Consider the following 6,974-nt stretch of genomic DNA (forward strand, 5'->3'; position numbering starts at 1 on the left):
CCCCCCCCCACCTCCGTAAAAACTCTTCATATATGCATACGAAAATCATTGAAGTCATTGATAAATAATCTTTTTTTTCAAATGTTTTTGTTCTTCTTTGAAGTAGTTTTTCAGTTTTAGAATGTGTTGTCAGCCCGAGATTTCTGGAAATTCTGGATCACAAAACAACCCTACGCTGCACACATTTAATATAGATAATAAAACGTAAAATAATAACTAGGAATATTAGATTTCAACACTCATCCAACCAATAACACCAGGATTGCTCATTATTTCTCAAAAGAAGGAGGAAGAACACCTGCCTCTATAAGGGTATAAATGTTTGCAAACACAAGATTTCTACCCTGGCACTGCTTAATTCGCACACAAAAATTACAGTAAATTCTTTTTTTTCCCCTTGAGATAAGTAATTTTCAAAATGCTAGCTTTTTCTTATTAATAATTCGTGGATTTACTACCAAATTGTAACATTGTCACATATTAAGTCGACACAAGATAATCAAGCATAGAGAGCATAACGATATATATATATATATATATATATATATATATATATATATATATATATATATATATATATATATATATATATATATATATATATATATATATATATATATATATATATATATATATATATATATATATATATATATGAAATAAAAATTAAAGAAACAAAAAAAATATACTTCCATTACCAATCTGCTCCTAGAGGAATTCAGATCATGCCTCTGAATGTATTGAAGATGATATATTTCCTTTGATTGTACTGAAGATTTTCTTGATAAAGTCAAGAAAATCTTCAATACAATCAAAGGATATCCAAAATCCAGTATTGAGTGGATATTTAACCGCCTATGTGTGTCTCCAGCTACAGTTGGGTCATTCCATTTGTATTGTATTTTATTTTATTTCTTCTGTATCATATTTTTAAAAATCCAAAATACATTATCAGAAATTGCACATCACAACAGTTTCTCTATCGAGGTCTTATTGTTCTAACTGAAGTCAACATGGAGCATACATTGCCATTGCTTTCTGTTGAGAATCCTAAATTACCATTCCCAAAACTCACATTAATCTAACGACCAAACGGCACGAACTTGAGGGTCACGGATTTGGATAAAATTCTAGATATAGGTCAAATCCCACTAGATATGAACCCCGGTAAAGCGGTTTGACTGCATAGGCCCTAGTTTTGCTGCAACGGGGGTCCAAAGTTGCTAATTTTGACCCAGAAATGCATTGATATTTCTATTGAAATTTGGGCACAATGTTCGTTTTCCAACACACTTGGAACGTCTTTTTTTAGTACAACGAGTGAAAGGGAGAAAGCCTATTTATTTATAGGCATTTTTTAAGTTATTTGAAAAGTCGAAACGGTCTTGTATTTTGTTTTTGTTTTTTATATGTCATGTGCAATAAATCAGTGTTTTTTTCCCCTCTTTGATTTTTTTGCTTATCATTGTGTAATATCTCTGATAGCAGACAATAAATATCCAGTTAAAGTAAATGTTTTATCAACAAACGATAAATATTTTTTATAGCAGACGATCAATATAAAATGAAAATAATTAATTTCATTTTTCAAACGATAAATACCCTGCAACTATGTTAATGTAAGAAAAAACTTTCATTTTTAAATATCGCTTGGTTTTATCATCGAATATTTAATATTTTATCGCAAAAAGATTCTTTGAATGTTGGCAGCAAGAATATTTTCCTTTGGATTAAATAGAATTCATAAGTAATGGCTCTGATTTGTGCTTTTCCCACCACTCCTCCTTAGTTTGTAAAAATGTAAATATAAAATGTTTTTCGTATTTAAATCATTTTGTAAACATTTTAGTTTACCCATTCTCTTTTTCTTCTGTTATATTTTTAAAACATTTTTGACATGAACTAGTAATTATCATGCAGCACATCAATAAGCACAGAGTTATACGCGATTTGGTTGCAATAATGCAAGACAATTTTGACATGAATGTTCAAGGTCACTTGTTGTCTAGCGAAAAAGATGCCTTGGATCGAATTCTGATTTTTATGAACCATGTCTTCGACAATGACAAAATTGATGGTTTGGATGTAGATCTTGAAGATCAAGATCACTACGACGATGAGCTGGACGAAGACGAAGAACAGGCATTTTTTTATTACTTTGATCGTCCCATGATAGAAGAAATTCATGATGATCATGCTGAAGGAGAGCAGGATCCATCTTATGCTCTTCCAGTAAACAAAAAACAAAAAGTCGAATTATTCACTAAAGATAAAGTCAAGAAAATCTTCAATACAATCAAAGGATATCCAAAATCCAGTATTGAGTGGATATCTAACCGCCTATGTGTGTCTCCAGCTACAGTTGGGTCATTCCATGCGAAATGAGCAAAATTCGCAAAAAAGTGGTGGCCGCATGGTAACAGATTCTTATGAAATTTGGTATACAGGTTCCTTTTATGCTTATATAAAAAAATCTAAAATATTTTTGCTTAAAATTTTTTATTTGAATAGTTACATGCGATTGAAAATTAGTCAAATTGAACAGGATTCTCATAAATGCGAAATGTTGCATTTTTGAAGGCTTGCATCTTATTAACTATTTAATGGAAACATAAAAGTTATATGTTGTTGCAATCTATGGAGTAGTGAAATTAATCTGATGTCAGTAAAATTTTCAAAGTTATTATAGTTAACTTTTAACCGAGTTTCAAAAACTGAAAATATTTCAATTTTCTCATAATTAAGCATTTTATTTTTTAATCTCAATCTTTTAGGAATGCATTAACTTGGCTGAAATTAATACCCAATAATGTGCTAAATATCATAAAAGAAATACCTTACTTTCGAAGTTGTATTTTAACTCCTTTGTCTTCAAAATCAGTTTTAAACTTAGTGACATTTTATAAAATGATGATTTTCCCCTTCACATAGACACAAAAATTCAAATGAGGGAAAATTCAGACAACTTCAAAATTTTACAAGAATATAGAGCTGTGTTTCTATTATTTGCTTGAAGAAACTCGAAATTGGTTTTTGATTTCCAAACGTAAAATAAAATTCAGAAAAATAGCATTTTCTTTGTGTTTTATGGGTCAATCCATACAGGTTCGATGGATGGGTGCGCTCGACCATTTTTAATTTTTTTGAAATTCATATCCCTAAAAGCTGGATATGAAAGATGTTTAAAACCCTTTTTATTTTTTCTCTCAACTGGACCTTTGATTTTTTAGAGGTCATCAAAAGTGATTTTCGTAGTCAAAAATGGTACTTTTAGATCTTTGCATTTTGGCCAAAATCTATTTGAATTACATTTATGACAATTACTTTAACGCTTTGATGTTAAATTGCATAAATTGATAGTCTTACATGCTGAGTTACGTAGCTGTAAGTTAATAATTAAAATAACGGCAACAGGTTAAAGTTCAGGATCAAAAGTAAAACTTTTACTCATTTCAAAGGGAGATAACTCGCGTAGGGGACGGAAACACAAAATGAAATACGGCAAAAACTAATCACTGGAACCATGCTAAAAAGAATATGTAACTGTTCCTGTGTGTTTGTGCGCCCTTTATAGATTACAGCCCCTCAAAAATCGGAAAAATGACAAAAATGACATTTTTAGACCTCTGTAAACCAAAAGTGGATGGAATTAAAGATAAAATTTCTTGGCCAATTGAATATTCCATTCAAGTACAATACATGTTATACATATTGTTTTTTGTATTTGGTTTGTAAAAAAGATACAGGTCTTTGAAATTGAGCAATTTTGAATATTCCATTCAAGTACTATACATGTTGTATATATTGTTTTTTATATTTGATTTGTAAAAAAGATACAGGTCTTTGAAATTGAGCAATTTAACTAGTCAATTCACACACTAAAACAGAAATAAAAAGTGTGAAAACTTCATTGCACCTTCTTAAATTACATATATTGTGCCCTATATAATACATTTTACTGAAAAAACATATTGTAATTTTCAAAATATTTATTTTAATTTTATAATTTAGAAATATTTGAATATGAATGAGTAGTTTATACTGTATGAAACCTGTATGAATTGACCCTTATGTGAAATTACGAGAATTCAAAACACTAGATAAAAGACTCAATGATGCAAAAGCAAGTATATCTAACATTTCTTTCGATTTTTAAAAAATGTACATTTTAGCAAATACTTCATAAACATGCTTTTGAGAAAATGAAACACGAAAGAAATGGTTAGTTTTGCTAAACTTACAATAAAAAGAACTAACTAATGAAATTTTGCCTAAGTTCAAGTTACTCTAGTAACAAAAATACGCTGATACCAATGATTAAAATTTAATAGCATCTAAAAGTCACTTCAATATATTACATAAAAAAACTTGAGTAAATTTAGAGCATTCCCTCATCTTCAAAAAAACATCTGAAATAGAGGAAAAAATGAAATTTTCGGAAATTTTCGATTTTTTAAAGAACGATTTCGTCATCAAGAAAATCATAAACAATAACTAAATTAGAGCAGATAGTTAGTTATAGATAGTTTTTCAATCTGAATCATTTTTACTCTTATATTTTCATTAAAAGAGCTATAAGAGTGATTTGAAATCTGAAGTAAATTGGCAAAATTTCAATATTTGTTAATATCTCAGATTCAAAAAAAGATCCGAATAAATTTTACTTTGCTTTTTCACAATAGAGATTTGTTCATAGAATGCGGAAATATTTATTTTTTAAGTGTACGTTTATAACTTATGGAGTTACTGAGTCACAAACTGGCAGCAATGAACTCTGAAAATTTAGGCTTAGCGTAAGCATCAACTTCTAATGTCAATAACAAAGCAACGAACAGTTTTTAGACTTCCATACTTTGCATTCCCTCATAGATATGCATGGTTTACCTAAATAAAAATGTTCATTGAAATCTGTGACATGTCAGCCACAGCTGATTTGCTCATTTCGCATGGAATGACCCAGTTTCCAGATACAAGAAGCAACTAGCGGAAAGTTCATCTCTTTTGGCGAAATATCGTATTTTAGACGAGAAACTGTTTGCACGTTTCTGTGACATTCGTAACTTGGGTGCTCTGATTCGTGATCACGATCTTCGACAAATGGCACTTGACATTGCTCGGAAGCTCGATATTCCACCGAACAAATTCTGTGCGTCCTCTCGATGGGTCACAAAGTTTAAAAAGCGAAGATGAATTAAGAAGCGACGAGTGACACATTTTTACACTCATCGACAGCTGGTTTCCCTAAATGAGATTGAAGAAAGTGGAAAAGATTATATCAAAAAAAGTTAATTCCATGCTTCCCATGTACAAGCCGGAATTACGTGTTTAACTGCGATCAGTCTAGCTTCTCTCGTGAAATCCGTCGCAATATCACAATGGAAGTAATTGGTACGAAGAAAATAATTGGTAAAACACATAATATCAATGCAATGACCCACTCATATACTATCCTCCCTCTCCTCAACCTATCAAGTCAGTTGGCACCAAAGTTGTACATAGTACTTCAGGAGAGTAAAGGCCAATTTCCACCAACACTAGTAACAAAAATAAACGAATTGATCGTTGCTCTCGGTAACATTGTCGTCGCGTGCACAACCTCCGGGAAAATGGGGACGAAGGAACTTCGTCACTTTCTCAACACTTGCTTTTGGCCATACGCTGCCGATAATGAGGATAATTTATTGAACATTGATAGCTGGACACCTTTTAAAAATGGAAGCAACTTTGTCGCACCAAGTGGTTCTAGGAAGACGGTAACTATAGCGAATATTCCACCGAAGACCACCTATGACCGGCAGCCACTCGATCGCCAGTTTTTTAGAACATACAAAGGCATGGTCAAGTACCTGTCGGATTACTCACTTCGCGATGAAGATTTTAAAAGCAAGCTGCATCATCGTGAAACATAATGTTGATACACTCTTTAGTATATAATTAGTTTTCCCCGCCTAGATTTGTTTCATGGTTGAAAAGAGCTTGGCAACTGTGTGGGTTCAACATTGATGCTCCGTCAGAGTGGATACACACTAGGGTGGTTCGAAAAAAAACGTTTTTTCGAATTTGGTATCCGATTACCCCTCAAAAGTTGCAGTTTTGTACCCTGAATTCGGGAAAAATAATAAAAAAATTCTAAATTATCATCTATAGTTCGCGCATGTCGCCTAAAGTTACGAAAAAATCAATTTTTTTCAAAAATTTTCATAATGTTGAAAAAAAATTCTAATTATGTTTTTTTTATCCAACACCAAAAAAACAACAGTATGTAACATACATTTGATTTTAAAAATGGTTTTATTGCTGTTTTAAAATAATTTTGTTTCGCAAAAAAATTTATAAAATGGTAATAAATTTTTGAATTCGGACATTTTTGACTATATTTAAATCACATCGTTGTACCAAAATTAATAGTTAAAAGGTTTTAACTACACTTAAAAATGAAAGTGTGATCGATGCATGTATGCGTGCAGCTCTTAGCTCGTCTCAAAGACATTGAAACTACCCAGAACTCACCACGGGGAGGTGGCTGCACTTCGAGTTTCACCCACTACCTACCCAACCATCCATCCAAATGTAGGGGTGTTTTTTACAATATTTACATATTTACATTCACCAATTCTTGGCTAGCATGATAGTGAATTTAAGTTTACTTATCATCTTTAGACATTGTCTTGAATTCACTTTTAAAGTTAAACGATGGCATGACTGATTTTGAGAGCAGTGTTGCTCTTATGAAACCATCTCTATTTTCTTCCCCGCAAACTTTTGTACAAGACTCAGTTACCAGTTTTACTATTCTTTCCACACTTTGAGTATGGCAAGGAAATTTCATCGGGTCAAACTCCGGCAAAACATTACTACCAATCAGTTGTTCTAAGCTCTCATTTGACACATGGTTCATTGCTGAAGGAGGTGAAAGTTTACACTGAGACCAGTCAATCAGTTCAATGTAATCTGAAGCAGCAAAATTGATGGTC

Source organism: Uloborus diversus, chromosome 10 (assembly GCF_026930045.1).
Source record: "Uloborus diversus isolate 005 chromosome 10, Udiv.v.3.1, whole genome shotgun sequence".
Classification (NCBI taxonomy): Eukaryota; Metazoa; Arthropoda; class Arachnida; order Araneae; family Uloboridae; genus Uloborus; species Uloborus diversus.